The sequence below is a fragment of the Muntiacus reevesi genome, chromosome X (genome assembly GCF_963930625.1).
Source record: "Muntiacus reevesi chromosome X, mMunRee1.1, whole genome shotgun sequence".
NCBI classification, from domain to species: domain Eukaryota; kingdom Metazoa; phylum Chordata; class Mammalia; order Artiodactyla; family Cervidae; genus Muntiacus; species Muntiacus reevesi.
Window position 1 is genome coordinate 143,884,986 of NC_089271.1, and position 21,946 is coordinate 143,906,931.

At 43.9% G+C, this 21,946-nt stretch overlaps 1 pseudogene; it reads right to left on the reverse strand.

The window, feature by feature from the left end:
* Window positions 1–10,438: 10,438 nt before the first annotated feature.
* The window catches only part of LOC136153874 (nuclear RNA export factor 3-like), a 28,424-nt pseudogene continuing 16,916 nt past the window's right edge, over window positions 10,439–21,946 (reverse strand).

Here is a 21,946-nt window from a genome sequence, read left to right on the forward strand (position 1 = left end):
GTCCTCATCCAGGATGCCTCCAGTCTGAAAGCATGTGATTAACAAGAGATATGCTTGCTTCCAGATGAATGTCTTTGAGATGACACTCTTGAGGTCTAAGAATCTGAAATGATTTTGTTGCTCGATGGCCAGATGACTCTCTCAGTGTCAAGTCATTTGCTAGCCCTAAAAAGAGTTGTATACCAGATCAAGGTTGATGTAGATGTAATGACAAAATGACAGTCCCAGCTTAAGTGGGAAAATGTGACTTAGTGCTGGAGAATGTAGACTGGGTAGCTCAGCTCAGGAGGGCACTGAAAGTGGAAGATTGCTTTTTCCGGGGCAATCAGCTGCCCCTGTTTGGATCCCCACCAACATGGAGAGCTGTGTCCATGCTGATTCCAAGATGGGGCTCTTTAGGGGATTGAACTAATCCTTTTTTTCTGTGGGCTGCCCGCTGCCTACCTCCCCTCCTCTCCACTTGCCAGAATGCCTGCCCCCTCTACCCCAACCCCTCATCCTGCTTGACGGCATGGACCCAGTGTTTGTACCCCATTGTCTGGATAAAAGCTGGGGAAGAAGAAGAGGAGGCTTCCTCACCACATTCTTCTGGCTCACTCACCATAGGGAGAGAAGGGAGCTGGGGAAAGAATGTGTACACTTACTACTGTGTGTCTACATGTGTGCTGGAGAAGGCACAGCCTCGGAAAGGTGACAGCTGGGGTCTTCTCTGTTGTTTGTTGTATGGGAAATAATGTGACACTGATGACCAGTGACTTGTCTGTTTCAGCAAAAACTATGAGAATGGTTTTGAAGGTTTCAGACAGGGTGCTGACATCACATAGTGTACATCTGAGTCCATGTATTGGAGGTAAGGCGCTTTTACACACTTGAGGTTTTTTTTTTTTTTTTAAATGAAGTATAGATGATAGAGTGTTAGTTTCAGGTGCACAGCATAGTGACTCAGTTTTACATATTTAGACATTCTCTCTCTTTTTTTTTTGAATGGTGACAACTCTTTTTTTCCATTTATTTTTATTAGTTGGAGGCTAATTACTTTACAATATTGTAGTGGTTTTTGTCATACCACATGGTTTACCACAGGATAGTGAATATAGTTCCCTGTGCTATACAGTAGGACCTTGTTTATCCATTCTGTGTATAACAGTTTGTATCTGCTAGTCCCAAACACCTAATCCATTCCTCTCCTACAACCTCCCACCAACTCAGCCTCAGTAACCAAAGTTTGTTCTCTGTGCCTGTAATCTGTTTTTGTTTCATAGATATGTTCATTTGTAGCCAGATGAAGGTTTTTAAATGAATCTTTGTATATTTAAGTATTTGTTTAGTTTATTTGGCTATGTTGGGCTTAGTTGTGGCATGTGGGATCTTCATTGCCACATGCAAGAACTTTAGCTAGAGCACAAGGGTTTTTTTCATTGTGGTAGGTGGGATCTTTTAGTTTTAGCATGCGGGTCTTTAGTTGTTTAGTTGCAGCATGTGAGATTTTTTTATTTGGTTGTGGCATGTGGGATCTTTATTTGGGGCATGTGGGACCTTTAATTGAGGCATGCGAACTCTTAGTTGTGGCATTTGGAATCTAGTTGCCTGACCAGGGGTCAAACCTAGGCACCCTATATAGGGAGTACAGACTCAACTAGTGGACCACCAGGGAAGTCATGACACTTGACACTTTTGTGTTAACTTGAATAGAGCTGAAACACAGCAAACCAGCCCCACCATGTAAACTTACCAGTGGTACTCCCTCAGGCTCTACACTTTTTCCTCTTGAGATCCCAACTTCCTGACTTGCAGAGATGAGCAGTGGGTTACTTCCAGGCTTCTAACCATCAGGCTTTTTGTTCTGATCCTGGAATTTCTCCCACTTCGCTGGCTTCACATGCCAGAGGCCTTCTGCTCTCTCTACACTCCCTCAAGAAGGAGCTACACCTGAAGCACACACACTGGTGTGACTGCAGGAGCACTACCCACATGCAGGCCAAGGGCGCTATGCTGCTCAAGATAAAATTTTCTGCTCCATTAGTCAGGCTCTGTGGGGAGGGCTCTTGTATCCTGGCTTCTTACTCTATTGAGTTTGTTAGAAACTGAGCACATGATCTCTGTCTTGTCTACTTCATCTACCCAGACCCAGCTGCTTGCCTGTTGGTTCAACCTCCAGAAAACATCCCATCTCTATATTCACCTTTGCATTGATCATAAGCCACCTCCAGGGCAGTCCTTGAACATCTTCCTCCTAAATTACTGCAACAATGACCCAACTTCTTTACTCCCGGATATTACTGTTGGTCCCTCTAGTCTGTTCAACACACTGCAGTCAGCATGATCTTTACAAGTCAAGCCTGATTATGTCAAGAACTTGTAATCACATTAGCTGTCAAATAAAATCCAAACTAGCCTAGCATTGAGATTTCTAGATCAGACATGAAAAATGATGAAGAAACATAAACACAAGCCACCATGATGCTAATGAGTCTGTTTATATCTGTATTCACTCTGAGTCTTCCCCTTGGAAAGGGCAGGTAGCTAGACCACACAGCTCGATGTGACAGGAAACCCACCTTGACTCCACAGAATAGGAGTAGTATTCTCTTGCCCAGGGCCCACCCGGAACCATAAATCAATGGCAAAGAAAGGGTATATTGAATAGAGGTTGCATAGAAGGTTGAACAAAGGATTCCCAGATGGTGCTGGTGGTAAAGAACCCTCCTACCAATGCAAGAGATATAAGAGAGGCAGGTTCAATCCTGGATTGGGAGAATTCCCTTGAGGAGGGCATGGCAACCCACTCCAGTTTTTTGCTTGGAGAATCGCATAAACAGACCAACCTGGTGGGCTACAGTCCATGGAGTTGCAGACTCAGACATGACTGAAGGAACTTAGCATACACCCCCCCCACACACACACACACGTTGAACTACATATGAAATCTATAATGTTAATGAATGCTAATACTCTACATCTGTGGAGGTGGAATAGAGGTCTTCTGAATTTCCAGGGACTCTACCCTAAAGAGCACACAACTGTGAGGATTTGGTACCTATGTTTAAACCAGTGAGGGTAACATGTTTGCCCTGGGAGCTTCCTTGAAAACCAAGGTCACTGCCATGGGCCCTGAGTTTTGGAGGTGAATCAGGTGACTGTTGCTTTCCTTTTGTTCCATTGTTCCCTCCAGAATGTGAGGGGATAAGGTGTGGGGCACAAGTTCCAGGGTGAGTGTGTACCTAGGGGCTGGGATGCTGACATGGAGAAGGCAGAGAGCAAGATCCTTCCTATACCTTACCTTATAAGGACAGTGCTTCTAGGTGGGGCCCCTAGGGAGGAGACTGAGGGCCAGAGGACTGGGTGTACGAGAATTCAGGTGTTGGAGGACAGACAACTCCCCTTGCATGATAACTTTTGGGTCAGTTGGGCCAAGCACTAGTGGGTGTCAGGAGATTTGCTCCCTCATGGGAGTCTTAGATGTCATGGGAGTTGCTACCTCATGATTTGCTACCTCATGTTCTCCTGTATTTCAGCAAAAGCTAACAGCAGCAATTTAAAAACAGTAAGCACATTTTCTCATTGTTTTAAGCAAGATAGCATGTCAGTAGGCATCTAGGGTCAGAGGGAGGGAGCATGGACCAAGGTCAAAGTCTGGGGATTGTCACATGTAGATAATACACATTATCTCTGAGGCACTTCACCAGTGTCTTTCAGATTCTGATCTGTTTACACCTGATACCTTAGTTGGGAGAGGGTGGGATACATTATCCTTTTTTTGTCATGCAGATCTGGGACATATGAGAAAAAGGTGGTCCCTGGATTGATTTGGCCAAGCCTTCACCCAAGGCTTGGCCACCCTGCTTATATTGTCACCCTGATTATTTAACTTATATGCAGATTACATCATGAGGAACACTGGGCTGGAAGAAGCACAAGGTTGCCGGGAGAAATATCAATAACCTCAGATATGCAGATGACACCACCCTTATGGCAAAAAGCGAAGAACTAAAGAGTCTCTTGATGAAAGTGAAAAAGGAGAGTGAAAAAGTTGGCTTAAAACTCAACATTCAGAAAACTAAGATCATGGCATCTGGCCCATCACTTCATGGCAAATAGATGGGGAAACAGTGGAAACAGTGAGAGACTTTATTTTTGGGGGTTCCAAAATCACTGCATATGGTGACTGCAGCCATGAAATTAAAAGACGCTTGCTCCTTGGAAGAAAAACTATGACAAACCTACACAGCTTATTAAAAAGCAGAGGCATTACTTTGCCAACAAAGGTCCATCTAGTCAAAGCTATGGTTTTTCCAGTAGTCATGTATGGATGTGAGAGTTGGACTATAAAGAAAGCTGAGCACCGAAGAACTGATGCTTTTGAACGGTGGTGTTGGAAAAGACTCTTGAGAGTCCCTTGGACTGCAAGGAGATCCAACCAGTCCATCCTAAAGGAGATTAGTCCTGGATGTTCACTGGAAGGACTGATGCTGAAGCTGAAACTCCAATACTTTGTCCACCTGATGCAAAGAGCTGACACATTTGAAAAGACCCTGATGCTGGGAAAGATTGAATGTAGGAGGAGAAGGGGACGACAGAGGATGAGATGGTTGGATGGCATCACTGACTCAATGGACATGAGTTTGAGTAAACTCCAGGAGTTGGTGATGGACAGGGAGGCCTGGTGTGCTGCAGTTCATAGGGTCACAAAGAGTTGGACATGACTGAGCAACTGAACTTAACTGGATGAAGAAGGGAATGCAAGAACAACTTTAGACTTTGTTTAGACAGAACAGAGCACAGCTGGCACTAAGTCTCAGGCTGTCGTGTGTGTGTGTGGTGGGGAGGGGGAGGCCAGTAGGTGGGGCAGTACATATGAATGGAGTGTGTATCAGGGTTTGGGAAAGCAGAGAACAAACATGAACACTCTGGTACAGGTATCCTAGGGCGTAGGTTCTCTGCCTGGCCTACAACTGCAGCATCATCTGGAGAGGAAGGGCGCTCAGCCCCAGAGAGCAGGAGAAGAGGATGGTGGCATCTGCCAGGGACCTGTAAGTACTGCAGGGGCAAGGTTAAAGTTGCTGAGGTGTCACGCTGGGATAAAAGAGGACCTGAGAAGATATTTGCAACTTGAATGTGAAAGAGTGAGACTCTAGGATTCAAGGAGTGAGCATTACTGAGTTACATTGTGAACTGCATTTAACGGAAGAGAGAGGCAGCAGGAGAATGAGAGCTGACACTGGACACAGATGAGTATAGTCATCAGGAGAGAGAGGATGAGGGATGAGGATAAAGAAGAACAGTGAGAATGGGAAAGAAAGCACTGCCAAGATAAGTGGTAGTTTCATGTCAACAGTCCTTGAAACCCATTCAAACCAGTGCATACTCCACAGGCAAGTTGAGCCCAAGCCCATCCCCTGGTCTGTGAGGTAATCAGTGGCAAGAAGGATCCAGGCAGTGGCACTTTGCCCGTGAGAGTCACCTCTCCTCCTACCTCTCTCTCTCTTCATGCAGGACTTTGGGAAATTTGGTTCAATGGCCTCAGAGTTTGGGGACTCCTAGGTCTCCCTGTGCATGTTCACACCAGACTGAATTGAGTCTTTGTGTCAAAGGTGAAGTAGTATCTCAGACTAACCCATTTTTCCTCTTCCCCAACAAGTTCACAAGCAGATTCCTTAACAACTTTGTCCCATTCAGGTTCAGTTAGCACCTTTAATGTTCTTTGAGAAGGAAGGGGCAGTGAGAAGAGGAGGAGGTGGCACGGTGAAGCTTGCACAGCTTCTTCCCTCTGGGCCAGAGACCTGGAAGCCAGTGTTGTGAACAGCAGCTGCTTAAAGGCTTATACTCTGTACGTAAGTTAAATAAGCAGGCTGACAACATAAGCAGGGTGGCCAAGCCTTAGGTGAAGGCTCAGCCAAATCAATCCAGAGACTACCTTTTTCTCATATGTCCCAGATCTGCATGACAAAAAACGGATAATGTATCCCACCCTCTCCCAACTAAGGTATCAGGTGTAAACAGATCAGAATCTGAAAGACACTGGTGAAGTGCCTCAGAGATAATGTGTATTATCTACATGTGACAATCCCCAGACTTTGACCTTGGTCCATGCTCCCTCCCTCTGACCTCATATGCCTACTGACATGCTTAAGAACTGACTCACTTGAAATGACCCTGATGCTGCAAACGACTAAAGGCTGGAGGATAAGGGGACGACAGAGGGTGAGACGGTTGGATGGCATCACCAACTCAATGGACATGAGTTTGAGTAAACTCCAGGAGTTGGTGATGGATCGGGAGGCCTAGTGTGCTGCAGTCCATGGGGTCACAAATAGTCAGACACAACTGAGCAACTGAACTGAACACACTCACTCAATAAAATGCATGCTTATACGTGCATTCCCTCAAACCTGCTCACATTCACACACACACACACACACACACACACTTCTATATGTTCCTGATCACATATTCATACATTTCCCCAGGTCCAACATATTCACAAAGAACATCATACTCATACGCTTACAGATGAATATGGTCATACTTAACATGAAGTTCACACATTTACACACACACACACACACATAAAGATGCTCTAATATACTCACATGCACACACTTGCACATTAGCTCACAGAAATATACTCTTTCACACGCTCACACACATATTCATTCACATACACACGAATATGCTAACATTCATGTCCATGGTCACAAATTCAGTCATCCATAGGAAAAGTCCCATTCACTTTACATATGCAAACTCTTATTTGAATAGGCACCCATGGTCACTCTCACATGTGCTTATATACATGTACAAGATCACATTCACTTGCACAGACATGCTCATACCCTTATTCACTCACAGTAACTACCAATACATTCACGTGAATGTGCTGGGAAATTCAATCATTGTCATGCTTACGTTCTAAATTCATACTCACTCACATATACATTAACATGCTCAGAAGTAGGAATGTGTTCACATGCACAAAGAAGCTCACACATTTACTCATATGCATACCAGGAGCCACTGTGGGAGATCCCACCCATGACAAGGTCATGAGGAGAAGACCTGACACGCAAGGCCGTTCAGGACACAAGGGACCCTCCAGGTTGACCCCGGCCTCTACCCCACCCTGTATCCTCCCCCCTTTTCTGCTGTTGTTCTTGTTCGCCCTGCTGCAGATTCTTGTGTTGCCTGCCGAGAGCTCTCCTGCTCCTCTTTCACTGAATGAGGACCAACTTAAAACCCTAATTAATAAATCTCCTAGATGCTGGTACCCTATGAAGGGGCCAAAGATGAAGGAAATGCTTCAATTCAAACCCTTTTGCTGGCACTCTGGCTTGTTTGGCATATCTGTGCTCCTATTGCAAAGAATGCTCATGATTGTTCTAAGCATCCTAAGCACAGTACGCTAACAAAAGAAACCATTAAGCATAGGTCCCTCTGCGGGGTGAGAAAGGCTCCACAAATAAAATAGCCACAAATGTGCATGATAGAAAATACTTCAGATAGAGATTAGCTGGTGACTTCTTGCAGGTAGTTGACTTTTAGACTAAGAGCCTGTTTTGTGCTATATCTGCTGTTTCTGCAATTATTTGCGTTTCTGTTCTGTAAAAATGCAATCCTATCTAGTTCCCATAGAGATGATGCCTAATAGAAAGAAAATAGATTAACTACAAGAAAGACAGGGTCGGCTACTGAAGTGGCTTAAAGTTATAACAGGTGCAAGCCATAAAATGTCAACAGGTCTGAAGGCCAAAAGATATTATACATAGAGATTAACCATAAAAAAGGCCTTAATAGGCACAGAGCCCTTCGGGGGGTGAGCAAGCCCTATTACAGAACACAAAAATATTATTCTAAAAGTGGTTATAGTTAAGGATTTAGAAAAATAAGAGTTTAGCCCTAGTATAAAAACAATAAGATAATTGTTGAAGACAAAGGAGGCAAGGATATACCATGGAAAAAAGACAACCTCTTTAACAAGTGGTGCTGGGAAAACTGGTCAACCACTTGGAAAAGAATGAAACTAGAACACTTTCTAACATCATACACAAAAATAAACTCAAAATGGATTAAAGATCTAAATGTAAGACCAGAAACTATAAAACTCCTAGAGGAGAACATAGGCAAAACACTCTCCGACATGAATCACAGCAGGATCCTCTATGACCCACCTCCCAGAATATTGGAAATAAAAGGAAAAATAAACAAATGGGACCTAATGAAACTTAAAAGCTTTTGCATAACAAAGGAAACGATAAGCAAGGTGAAAACACAGCCCTCAGATTGGGAGAAAATAATAGCAAATGAAGCAACAGACAAAGGATTAATCTCAAAAATATACAAGCAACTCCTACAGTTCAATTCCAGAAAAATAAATGACCCAATCAAAAAATGGGCCAAAGAACTAAACAGACATTTCTCCAAAGAAGACATACAGATGGCTAACAAACACATGAAAAGATGCTCAACATCACTCATTATCAGAGAAATGCAAATCAAAACCACAATGAGGTACCATACACGCCAGTCAGAACGGCTGCTATCCAAAAGTCTACAAGCAATAAATGCTGGAGAGGGTGTGGAGAAAAGGGAACCCTCTTACACTGTTGGTGGGAATGCAAACTAGTACAGCCACTATGGAGAACAGTGTGGAGATTTCTTAAAAAACTGGAAATAGAACTGCCATATGACCCAGCAATCCCACTTCTGGGCATAAACACTGAGGAAACCAGATCTGAAAGAGACACGTGCACCCCAATGTTCATTGCAGCACTGTTTATAATAGTCAGGACATGGAAGCAACCTAGATGCCCATCAGCAGATGAATGGATAAGGAAGCTGTGGTACATATACACCATGGAATATTACTCAGCCATTAAAAAGAATTCATTTGAGTCAGTTCTAATGAGATGGATGAAACTGGATCCCATTATACAGAGTGAAGTAAGCCAGAAAGATAAAGATCATTACAGCATACTAACACATATATATGGGATTTAGAAAGATGGTAATGCTAACCCTATATGCAAAACAGAAAAAGAGACACAGATGTACAGAACAGACTTTTGGACTCTGTGGGAGAAGGCGAGGGTAGGATGTTTTGAGAGAACAGCATGAATATTATCTATAGTGAAACAGATCACCAACCCAGGTGGGATGCATGAGACAAGTGCTCGGGCCTGGTGCACTGGGAAGACCCAGAGGAATCGGGTGGAGAGGGAGGTGGGAGGGGGGATTGGGATGAGTAATACATGTAACTCCATGACTGATTCATGTCAATGCATGACAAATCCCACTGCAATGTTGTGAAGTATTTAGCCTCCAACTAATAAAAATAAATGAAAAAAAAAACAATAAGATAATTGTTAATTTTAACCAGGAGTGCTAAACAGAGGCTGCCTCACCAGAGCCGCAGAGTCTTTGTGTGGTAAAACTTTTTAGATAAATTTAGCTGAGAACTTCTGCAAAAAGACTGACCTTTGTGTTAACAGGATTGTATTTCTACTATGTTGCAACCTGCTGTTCCATGAGGCTGCCACTTTTCTGTTTTCTGCTAAGCTCAAGGTCAGAATATAATGTACAAAAAATCTGTGGAAAAAGACTCTCATAAACAAAAAAGTATGCAGAGAACACCTGGTTTCGTGAAGGACAAGCTGATGTAATGTTAAATTAACTCTGTGTGCTTATCTTCCTCTTAGAAATGTACTAACTTAGGGTATAAAAGCTACGGTGAAAAATAAAGCGCAGGCCAGACAGTGCTGCACACACCCCAGTCTGGTCTCTCTCTTTCTCTCTCTCTCACTCGCCAACACCGTTCATCCTGAGGGTACCCCTGGATCCTGCTGGGGCTGGACCCCGGCATATACACTCTCACAAATTCATTCATTCAAATATACTAATGTCATTGACCTTTGTGTGATGCAGGGGTTAGGGGTACTGACCCTCTATGTGCACTTAAATATATGTAAGATATGGTTTACTCTTTGAATATCAGGTTCCTGTGAATCCAGGATTTTACCTCACAACTAATACATATTGTGTAGTACTTGGTATTGAACAAATCTGCATTTATGTGGATCTGAACTGTTCAAAGATTTGTTGTTTTAGGGTTAGATGTGCTTTTAAAATATCATATAGAAATTCCCTGGCAGTCCGGTAGTTAATACGCCACACGTTCACTGCTGTGGCCCTGGGTCCAGAAACTAAGTGCCATGAGGCACATGGCATGGGCAGAAAATATATGAGACAAATAAGCATGCTTACATTTTCACTTACACATACAAGCATGCTAATATCCCTGTGCATTATCACCTGTTCACTTATATACATGAACTTGCACAAACATTTAATCACACAAGCATATTCCTATGAACACACTCATACTTGGAAAAGACACACCCATTTATTTTCCAACACAGACATTGTTATATGATGGGGCCAAAGATGGTCTCTCTTTATGTCTTCACAACAAGCTGGAACACATCAGCCAAAAAGCCAGCCAGCACCAAACTCAATTTTCACACATTCAGTTGCTTTAAATACTGGCTTGCCCAAACAGTTTGTTTGGACTTTTCCCTAACATCTTATGGTAAAACCCAAATGAGCATTTTGGTCAACCCAAAATATTCCAGATAAGCAGATTATAATCCATTTAGAAGGCTTCTCTGATGGCTCAATGGTAAAGAATGCCTACCAGTGCAGGAGATACAAAAGATGTTGGTTCGATCCCTGGGTTAGGAAGATCACCTGATTGGGACAAATACACAGAAAAACTAGCCTTTTGGGTGGATGATTGTCAGTTAAGTGTTGACTTCCCAGCTCCAAGCAGACCTACGGCTCAGTCACAGGGATATACTCAGATGGGATGTAAAATACAACAAAGATCATGAGGATGAAGATGATGAAACGCAAGGGTTTCTTGTCAAGACTGTTCTCAGGATCCTAGATCAGTTTGTGTGATGGCTTGCTCTAGGATCTTGTGCTAGGCCTGGGGGAAATGAAGGGAGAGAGTTGGAAAATGAACAGAACCAGGAGGCCTGAGTCTCATTTGCTGACCACCTGGCCTCTTGGCCTGAATTCCCAGACCTCACCATGGGAGAACCTGAATGGCACCTGTATTAATCTCAGTGGTTGCCAGAATGGCACCTGAGATGGAGGAAGAACAGGTAATATCTATTAGGAACAAAGTGGATACACTGACTATACAGTGTCATTTCCTAAACTATGGGTCAGAAGCAGCTTCCATGTTTACTGTGACATATGCAGCAGAGTGAGCTCAGTGTGTAATGGGAAAATTTCCTGAAAACTAAATGTCTGTCAATAAAGGAATAAGGTTCATGGAGTTCAGAAAAGTAACGCACACCTGTTCAAAACAACTAGGTAAATTAATATGTATTGAGAATAACATGTGCAGGGTATTAATGAGTAAACAAGCAAAAACTGTTATCTTGCAAGATCCACTTATTAACTCTACTCCTGCCAGCTCCTTTCTGTTCCCCATGCACACATAGCACTTACTTCTGAGGCTACTCCAGTTTCATCCCAGATGGGATGAAGAAAGCCTGCACCATTTCCTGCTACTCCTGGGAGAGGGTCTGTGTGGAACTGGAGGTGAGTGTAGGTACTGGGATGGAGAATGGAGATGCTGAGCCTCACTGGGACTGGCTTCACTCACAAACAGCTTGTCATTCACTATACAAAGACTGGGGGGAAAATGCATATTTAGACAACTGATGGATGGACCACCCACACCCCCAGTCTTGACTGCTCCCACTGCCAATCAGCAGCCAGATTCCTTCCATCCCACTCCTGTGTCTGTCCCCAGGCTTCTTGACTGGTTCCTCTGCCCCTTGCATAGAGCCCACCTTTGGAGAGATTGTCTACCAGCTTCACTCAGTGGATAGGCTGATCCCCAACCCAGGGACAGCTTTATAATTACCCTGAACAATAGCCCAGTACACTACAGCAGAAGAGTGTGCAGCCTGATCCCCATTTTCAGAAGACGACACTGAGTCACAGACAGATCATGTGACTTGACCAGGGTCACACAGAGAGTGAGTCCTGAGTCAAGGAGAGAGCCTATATGCCAATTCCAGAGTCCATGCTCCTCCTAACCACTAGGTTAGACTGCTCCTTGGCTCTCCCTGCTGGCTTTCCACAATATTGAGTAAGCCTAAGGTCTGCATCCACATGCCCAGGACCCTGAGCCCAGGCTGGATGGGGATTTCTGCTCACAACACGGCTCTTACCTGGAAGAGCTGGTAGGGGTAGCAATGAAGGTCCTGGTGAAGGCGCACACACAGCCAGGAGACCTTCCTTCCACTTCAACAACAAACAGTAAGAGTACCCCTTACAGCCCCTACATAATTTACAGGCTCCCATGTCATTCCCCAGTCAGGGTCTGACTTGACATTTAGGCTGAGGGGACAGTTGTTCACTTGGGAAGCCAGGGTGTTGGGAATGGGGAGGGCAACTGTAGGGGCCATCTGCTCCCAATGACATGTCCCCATGACAACAGCTTCACAAGTTCATGTGATGCATTTTTCAAACCTGCCCAAGAGGTGGACATTATGACTCCATTTTGCAAATGAGGAAGCTATAATGGCCCAAGTTCTCAATGTAAGGATCTGGGACGGGAGCCACCAAACTTGACATCCTATGTCACCAATGCCCAGGCTGGAAAGCACAGACACAGACGCAGTTCAAACCTGAACTGTGGGAAGACTGAGGGAAGACTTGAGGGCTGGAGGGGAGGGGAGGAGAGGAAAGGGGAGTGGAGAGGAGTGGACTGGAAGGAAACTGGAAGGGTTCTGGTGGAGGGGATCCATGATGGGGGGAGGGATCTACACATACCTTCCTTGAACACCCCGTTGACAGAGAAGCAGAGCATCTTTTCCTGAGAGAGAAGAACCCAGTTACTCAGCCACCCCTAAACATCTTCCCTACGATGTGGCTTCCTGCCCACCCCCCACCACCAAGGGAGGAGCAGGTGCTCACCGTCTGGAAACACATGTCCACCACGAAGGGACTGAAGTCATGCTAAGTTTTGGGCAATGCACAGAGGGCATGCACAATGCCATGTTGGATATGCAGGTCTGTGGAGGAGAAGAAAGCAAAGGTCAGGTCTGCCATGCCATGGACCCTATGACTGGCCCCCTTACCACCTTTTCCAGCCCAGTCTTCCCACCACACACTTATTTGGGTCCTTGAGCATCTTCATATTCCTGTTGTCCAAGAAGTATGCACACATGCTGCTTCTAGGAGACACAGAGGAACAGTGGGTGGTGGTCCGGCCAGTATAGTTGTCAGAAGGAGCTGGCCTGCATCTGCTGGGGAACCACACAGCCTGAGAAAGGAGTCTGGGCTGTGATAATCACAGGACTGGGTCCTTAGGTTGGAATGGAATGGTCAGGGAGAAGCAGGCCTCCTCATGATAAGCACCCAGGAGTCCCTGGAGGTCCCCATAGTCATGGATCAAGTAATACCTGAGGGGAAGCAGTGAAGACAGTCTATCTGTGTGGTCTGGAGCTTTGGTGGCCTCCCCTGTCCTAGCCCTCCCCTTGCTCAGATTGTCAGGAGTACTTACTGCTGCAGGAATTGCAGAATTAGACTCTTCAACTCTTCAGATCCAAATAAGCTTCCCTAGAATTAAAACAGTCCTCAGGACAGGGTTGACACCTCCTCACATACCACCTAGAACCCTGCTGGATCCTCTGTGCTTACCTTGCACATTGGTAAGCACTTGGGGGCTTCAATAGCACACTTAGACCCTGAGGGTATCTCCTGGCCATCCTGGGGGAGGGAAGAGGAAGTCAGCAGTGCAGTCCAGGATGTGGTGCTGGATGATCAGGGAAAAGGATGGGCCCAGGGTTGGGTGGGGCCAGAGGTCAGGGGAAAAAGAGTCCTGGAAATGCCAGTGTTAGGACTACATTTTCAGTCATCTCCATGGTTTACCTGAAGCCTGTGGCAAACATGGCTGAAGAAGATCCAGAGCCTTTTCAGATTCCCACAGAGAATGGTACACCCACCTCCTCCAGGACATTTAATGGTCAGGTTCAAAAATGGAACTTGAACAGGTCCTAATAGGTTTCAGAGTAGTTTGTGGGCACTGTCAATGCTATTTAGAGGAGTCTGTGATCAAGGAATGCACTTACCAAGCTTAGTAACCTGGGGATCAATTCCAGGATGGTGCTGTCAAAATCAAGACAAAAGAGAAGTCAGTGAAACTGTAGACATGACCTTCCTCATTGGAGCAAGTAACTTACAGCATCACAGCCCTGTGTGCCCCCCACAGAGCCCAGTATCCTAGCATTCCAGGGCTCTGAGGTCATCTCACCCAGGTCACAAATCCATGGACTGACTCAGAGGAAGACTGTTTATTCCATTCCTTCCTACCACTCCCTCTTCCATCTCCTTCCCTGGGTAGCTCCCAGCCAGACTGTTCTGACTCCCTTTTTCGGTTCCACAAGGGCCAGCACTTCATATCCAGTCTGCAGGCCGTCTTCCCCCCACTTCTCTCCCTTCCTTCATTCCTCCAGGGCCCAGTGAAGGCTGTGGAGAGAAGAGGATGTGGGGGGAGAGCCTGGTACTTTGCTGCCTCACTGGGGGTTCAGTACTTTTTCAAAAAGTCAGGACACACCTCAAGGATGTCCTCAGGCCCAGGATGCTGTGACAGGGAGGTGATTGAGGTGGGGCTTAGGAGGTAGGGAGGGAGATGGAAGGAGATGAAGATGGAGTGAGAGGAGAGGTGAGGTGAGACATAGGGTGTAGAGACAAGGCAGAGGAAGACCTCATGCTGTTTGACTTATCACGGAAGGTGGTGTACACAGTATTTCTATCTGCACACATCCCTTCTGGTTCCAGCTGCTGACCACTGTCCATCTCCCCTGCAGCCTTCACCTGGAATTATGGAGAATACCCACATGGACCAGATGGCTCTGCACCCACACCCTTCATTTCCCTACGAATCCACTTCCGCTCATCTGTCACCCCATGAGCCCTCCCATGTTTCTTTCAAAGGAGGATCTGGGTGTCCCACCTCACCTCAGTGTTGGAGAGGTTCAAGTTTTTGGTGGAAGTATTCTCCATAATGGTGGACAGGCCATGCACCAGGTAGGACTTCTTGTTGCTCAGGTTCAAGGACAAAAGCTATGATGAGAAAGAGAGTGAGGATCCCAAAGGGGATAACTGAGACAAATCTGCTTTTTCTACCTGATCTACCTGACCACCCTCACCATTAGCCCCAACATTGGGTCTAGGTCCTCAAGTTGGGCATGATGACTAGATGGATGTGCAGGGAAGCAGTGATGCCATTTCTACAGTTCCATGTCATTCCAGTATGACAGGTCATCAAGTCTCCAGGGAGCCAGGATGAGGGAGACAGGCTGAGAGGGTCCCAGCTGGTGTACTTTCAGCACCAACCCCTCCCCATGATATCTCTGAGTGCTCTACCCAGACAGACCCTCTACCCTCACCTCCCCTACAATTACTGCTGTAGCCATACCAGAGTCAAAGCGGAGTCTCTGGTTGTCAAGAGATTGCTGGCAGGCATCCTATGGTTTGTTCATGGTCAGCTGCAGAGTTAGGGATGTGGTTCAGTGGCTCTGAGTCTAAGGGTGAGTGGGGGAAGAGGACTATCTGGGTATGAGTGCACAGCTTGTGCTGAGTCTGCATTACCTTTATCTGCCCCACCTTTTCAGACTTCAGCGCCTTCTGCACAGACTGGGGTGTGTCACAGGGTTCAACAAAGATAGGTATCTGTAGAGAACACAAGAGGGGCTGGGTAAGCTCCAGGAAATCTGTGCATGGGATCAAGCAAGACCATGCCCCTCCCCTGCCCTCTTGTCCCTAGTCAGCCCCTGACACACACTCTTCCATTATCCTCACTGAAAATCTTGCCATTGACATTCTTCAATGCATAGGCAATACTGACATTCTCTACAAAGAACTGGGCTTGAATTTTCTCATAGTGAAACTGTAGGGAGAGTGACAAGAGAAACAGAATATGAGACCAGAGCGAATTCTCTGTGCCTGCCACCTACCCCTTTTCCTTTCATCGCCTCCATGCCCTCTCTTAATTTGACAGGAATGAAGGGCACACTGCACTGCCTCAGAATCAAATTAAGCAGTCACTTCTCATCATATTTTATACCAAAGGGAATCTATGAGCCAAAGAACAAATGGGAAACAAACCTGATACAATAGAATCCAAGGTTAAGGTAAGACCCAATTGTGTCTTGCTTTAGGACCTTTTATCAGGCTTTAAATCATTTTTGAAAATAGGACAATATCTGTTATCACTGACTTTGGCACCAGACATGGATTTTCTAGGTACCCCTTGTTTCTTTTTCGTTCAAATACTTTTCCTGAAAAAATCAAGTTAGTATGTTTCACAGGTACTTCCTTTAATAAAGTTCCACATGAGATACTCCTCGCCTGTCCCTCTGACATGGACGCCAGAGACTCAACCTCCTCCTACACCCAGCTAGAACCAAACACGTGATCTGGTGTGAAGTGCTCCATCTCCCTGGCAGTAGTTTCCCCCTTTGCTTTTAGACAAGCTCTCCCATGTTCCTCCTTGCAGCCAGTCTGTTTCTTTTCTGTTGCTTCTCTGAACTCATCCTTAGATGATCTAAGAAGATACCTCCTAGTAAAAACAAGATGGATTACAAACTCCACTGTCCCAGAAAAGTTCTCAGCATCTCTACACAAGTCCAACATGACTCTCAGTCATTTCTACACATTAGGTCCATTTAGCCAGGATACTCACTATGATCTTGAACCAGCTCCCAAAGGTTTGCTCCTGTCTGTTTCTCTCCATTCTTCTCTCTGGAGGCTTTTGCTTTGTCTCCAAGTTAACATGCATTTGGTCTTGTTTCTGAAAACTACTTCTCTGACGATGGAGTGGAATGGCATATGGAGCACTGTGGGGAAGTGGAGAGAAGAAAGTGGTCCATATAGGCTTGGAAAGTCTTCTCTACATTTTCCCAAATGATATCAGAGCTACAGTGAAGAATACTCAAACATTAACCTCATCCCATCATTTTTCACTCTGCCAGGTTGGAGAAAAGAATGACATGTTTAACTACAAGGTTTTGGTTTTCACTGGTTGGTACATGTCAGTCATGCTGACTGGTCACTTACTGTCTTGCTTGGTTGTCCATATGAACATCACCTGCTTCTGAATGTCTACCTTGGTGCTGCTGGGAAGTGACCTGTTCAGACCAATATTTGTATTGCCTTTGGTAAATATCCCAGCTTCATGCTCTTCTTTGTAAAAGGTTCACTTTATCAGTGTGCTCTAAAATTGACAACAACAGGTCAATGGTCACAGTACAAGAAGAAGTCCTCAGTAAATATCATGGCTACTGAAGAAATATCATTGACTTTATAATCTGAACAGAAACGTATCACAATGCTAAAAATAAATTAAGAGACCTCACTGCGGCTCCAGTTTTCAGGAAATGAGAGGTAGGGAGCAGTCACAGCCAAGAAGAAAACAGACACTGAGGAAAGGGTCTGGATATAGAGTGTAGTATTGTGATGTTAGACCCTGCTGTACTTGATTCAGGCTAGGTGACCTTGGACAAGAGGCTTTTCATCCCCAAGTCTCACTTCTCTGTTCTGCTCTAGGAGGACAATAAAACATGCTCTTAAATCTACCATGGTGTGATGGTTCAAGAATCAAAGTTCAAAGGATCAAACACTATAAAGAAAGACTAATGGCATTGTTAATATATAGGCAAATTTAAATGAGTATTAGCTATAGAACACAATTGACATTTCCTCTGGGGATTTAAATATACAGATAATGATAATGTGTGACAATAAATTTGGAGACAGTTTAGAGAATCAAAGTTGTCTCATGGTCCCCATAATTCTCTGAGCAGTTTTAAAGAACTAATTAACTAATATTAGACTGTGAAAATGCAAACATGTCCATTGTAATCTGAAGAGTGAACACTACAAGAATAGCAAAAGAAAGTTTAACTAGATAGCTATGTGAAGTAATTATTTAACAGTTATAAAACATCAACCATATCAAAGGAAAGGAAAGGGAAAGGAACTTAGAAGAGGTAAAAATAAATATAGAGTAATAGGATATACATAAACCAAATTATATCTATTTATATTAAAAGATTCAGGGTAAATACTCCAAATAGACATTTTATCAGACTGGACAAGAAACCTCTCATCAAATACATGCAAGAGACACATGCAAAATTTAATTATCAGGAAAATTAGAATATAAAAAATGGCAAAATGTACACCTTTTCCACATTAACCTCAGAAAACTGCTAAAACTATATCAGTAAAAGCTACACTTTAAAGGGAAATTTCTTTACAATAACAGGTTCAATGCAATAAGAAGATAGTAATACAAATTCTAAATTTGTATGCATCTTAAAGCCAGTATACAAAGCAAAAACTGACAGAAATAAATAATGGACAAATCCACAGTCACAGTGGGAAATTTTAACACATATCACTGAGTCACACATAAAATGGCAGACAAAATCTCAGCTAGAGGGGAGAGGATTTTAAAATATGACTTAAATTTATTTAACAATGCACATAAATGCTCATGGAACATTCCAGAAGAGATCACATGACAAGCAATAAAGCCTCAAGAATCTTCTATGGACTAATACGATTTACCCTGACTAGTTAATGTAAAATCCATTAGTAATGGTTGGTTTTCTGCCCCTCCTCCACCTCTAGTATAAATCCAAAGAATAATAGTTTATATAACCCTACCCTCCACCTAGGTGACCCGCGCCACTCCCCAAACCCTAGACCTGAGAAGATAACATGACTCACGCCTTTTCCTTAGCCAGGGAAAATCTCAAGTCAGCAACGGCCATTTTCATTAGAGGGGAGGTTTACCACGTGGAATTGAGATGGGTGTGTCAGAGCCCACTTGGCCCATTTCCTCAAGAGACTGGAAAATAGTCAGTCTGGGCTCTCTCCCCCCTTTCCCTAAAGGACAGTCAACTGGTTGGGGGTCCTGTGGTTTGGGGTGGGGGAGGGAACCCAGAACCCTTCCTGCTTTGGGGGGATCTGTGCTTTGGGGGTCTCGTGCAGACCACTCACCCATAGGGTGGCCTGAAGGCAGAGATCTGTCACCACTGTCCTCACAGGCTGCCCTGGAAGAGAATCTGTGGGTCTGGAGCTGGAAGTTTGTAGAATATTAAGGAAGGCTGCTGAGGTAGAAGAATGCAAGCCCCACACCACTTCGTCACAGCCACATAAACAAGATGGCGTCCTAACAGGAAGTCCTTTCCCCAAAGGCATAGAGGAGGAGAGTCTTGGGGGCTAGAGGAGACTAAACTTCCTGTAATTACTGCCCTCTGAGTTTGCTACCAGCCTAACATCCAGGGAACTCTTTCCAACAGTGCCTCCCCTGCAGAGGAGGCCAGTTAGAATCAGGAGGCTTAGGAATCTTGATACTTCTGGCTACAAACACATAGAACTCTCTGTGCCAGACTCTGCATCAGCTACATTACACTGTGTTCCTTCATTCTGCAGACCCAGAGAACTTGGAGGACCAGCAGTAGGAAACGCTTTGTCCTTGCTACATTGCATCTGTTCTTCCCTGTGTTCCTCACAAGGGGACTTTGATACCAAAATCATCAACTTTCCAAGGTTGCCGAGGCTTACTGAGGTGCTACACTTGTCTAGGGTCATTCAGATGCTACTGGGAGAAACAGGCCGGAATTGAGCTCCATGGAATGGAAGATAACTTCTTGAAGCATAGCTTTACTAAATATTTGGTGCAGTATAGGAGTTTTTCTGAAGTTTATGCAAAGTACCCGACCATTCTAAAAATAATCAAATGTCTAGAATTAACTCTAACCTATTCCAGAGAGATCAAACCAAAACAATAGCAACAAAAAACCTTGAAAATATAAAGTAAATACAAATAGAGCTTGGTAGGTTACTGCAATGACAGTAGAAAAAAAAAAGTAGTCTTTACTTAAAAAAAAATGTAGTCAATGTAGCCAGATATCCCCTAGTGCAGGGGTCCCTAACTCCTATTGGGAACTGGACTGTACAGCAGAGGGTGAGTTGAGGGGGGAGTGAGTAAGGGAAGGTTCATCTGCTGCTCCCCACAGCTCCCCATTGCTCGTTTTACTCTCAAACATCCCCTCCCTTAGAGCCAGAACTATAGATCTGAAAGTCTCAAATCAGAGGTTTTCTAAAGATGGAAGGAGGGAGAAGCCTGGGTTCCAGTCCATGAGCCAGAATTTTCTGGAATTTTTATTATCTTCTTCCCTTTCCAGTTCTCTGGGCTCTGAAAGAAGTCCAACCCCTGAGAGGTGAAGCAAATCTTCATATGACTGTGTGAACATCTGAGGTGAGGGAAATGTAAGACGCAAATGCATATGAATACACAGATACATTGTCAAGTCAAAAGTTGAAAATTTTGACTTTTTATGAAATATCATGTGAACATTTTTATAACATGTCAGTTATTTTCAATTATTCCTATGAGCAAATTTAACCTAATCACAAAATCTCAAACATTAAAAATATATACTAAGAAAATAAAATTATTCTTAAATTTCCATTTATACAATCACCTTATCATGACTCACACATACCCAAGATATCCAATGTAAAATGATTAGTGCACATTTTCCAGATGTGTTTCTCTTTTGGTAATGTGTATACCTATGTTAAAGCATTTGTGTAGGTTTGTAGTTCTAGATATAATATTGTTTTTAATTTTCAATTACAGGGACTTCCCTGATGGTCCAGTGGTTAAGACTGCACTCCCAATGCAGTGGGCACTGGTTTGATCCCTGGTTGGGGAACTAAGATCAGACATGCAGCAAGGTACAAAAATAAATAAATAAAATAAAAAATTAAGTTACATAAGTAAATGTATGCAAAGTAGCTTTTCATTTATTATGACATCTTTAGATTTTCATTTCTTCAGTTAATGATATGGCATCTTTCCAAATGATTACTGAAGAAGCATCTAGTGTTTTAGATAAATTGAATTGTTTGTGGTTATTTTTTGTCTTTTCTCTATTGATTATCAGAAATCCTGTTTGCTCTTGCATATGAGCAGAAAATCTGTAATTTTGTTTGAAATGTTGTCTCCCAACTTTTCAATATTTTAAGTTTTTTTTTTGACAGCAAAGAAATTACTTTAATTTTTGTGGATTTTTTAAATGTAAAAATAGCATAGCTATGATTAAAAAGGGCTTCCCAGGTGACACAAGTGGTAAAGTACCTGCTTGCCAGTACAGGAGACATAAGAGACACAGGTTGGAAAGATCCCTTGGAGGAGGGCATGGCAACCCACTCCAGTATTCTTGCCTGGAGAGTCCCATGGACAGAGGAGCCTGGAGGGCTACAGTTCATGGGGTCACAAAGAGTTGGACATGACTGAAGCAACTTAGCATGCATGACTGAAAAAATGAGTAATGCATAGGGTTGCATAAAATACTAATCCACTGGGAATTCTAGGTTCAAAGACTTGAGCACCTCAGGGCAAAATGGAAAAGAACTTTAGACCACAATCTCCATTGTTGAATAATGGGGAAAATACTTGAATATGTTTTTTCTTATAGAAGAAACTACGTAAAGTGCATCTGGCCTAATATAATTAACTCCATAAATGATCATTTCCTTCCCGCTGTGGAGTCTAATTTCCTCTGCTTCAACCTGAGCCCCACACAAATCCCTCAGGACATTTCAATCCCTGGGGCCCTATATCCAGGGAGTGCATTTCACCTGCATCATCTTCAAGACCAAGACATGGGGGAGAGGGTTGTCTTAGGACCCTATCAACATGGCATTGACACCAGGAAAACCAAAACTAGATATGTGACACAGGAAAAGCTTAGAGCTCTGTTACAAATTTAATTAGAGCAATTGAAGGGAAGTTAGGAAAAAGTCCAAGTCTCTCCCCCCCAAAATATCACATATAAAAGAAATCGAA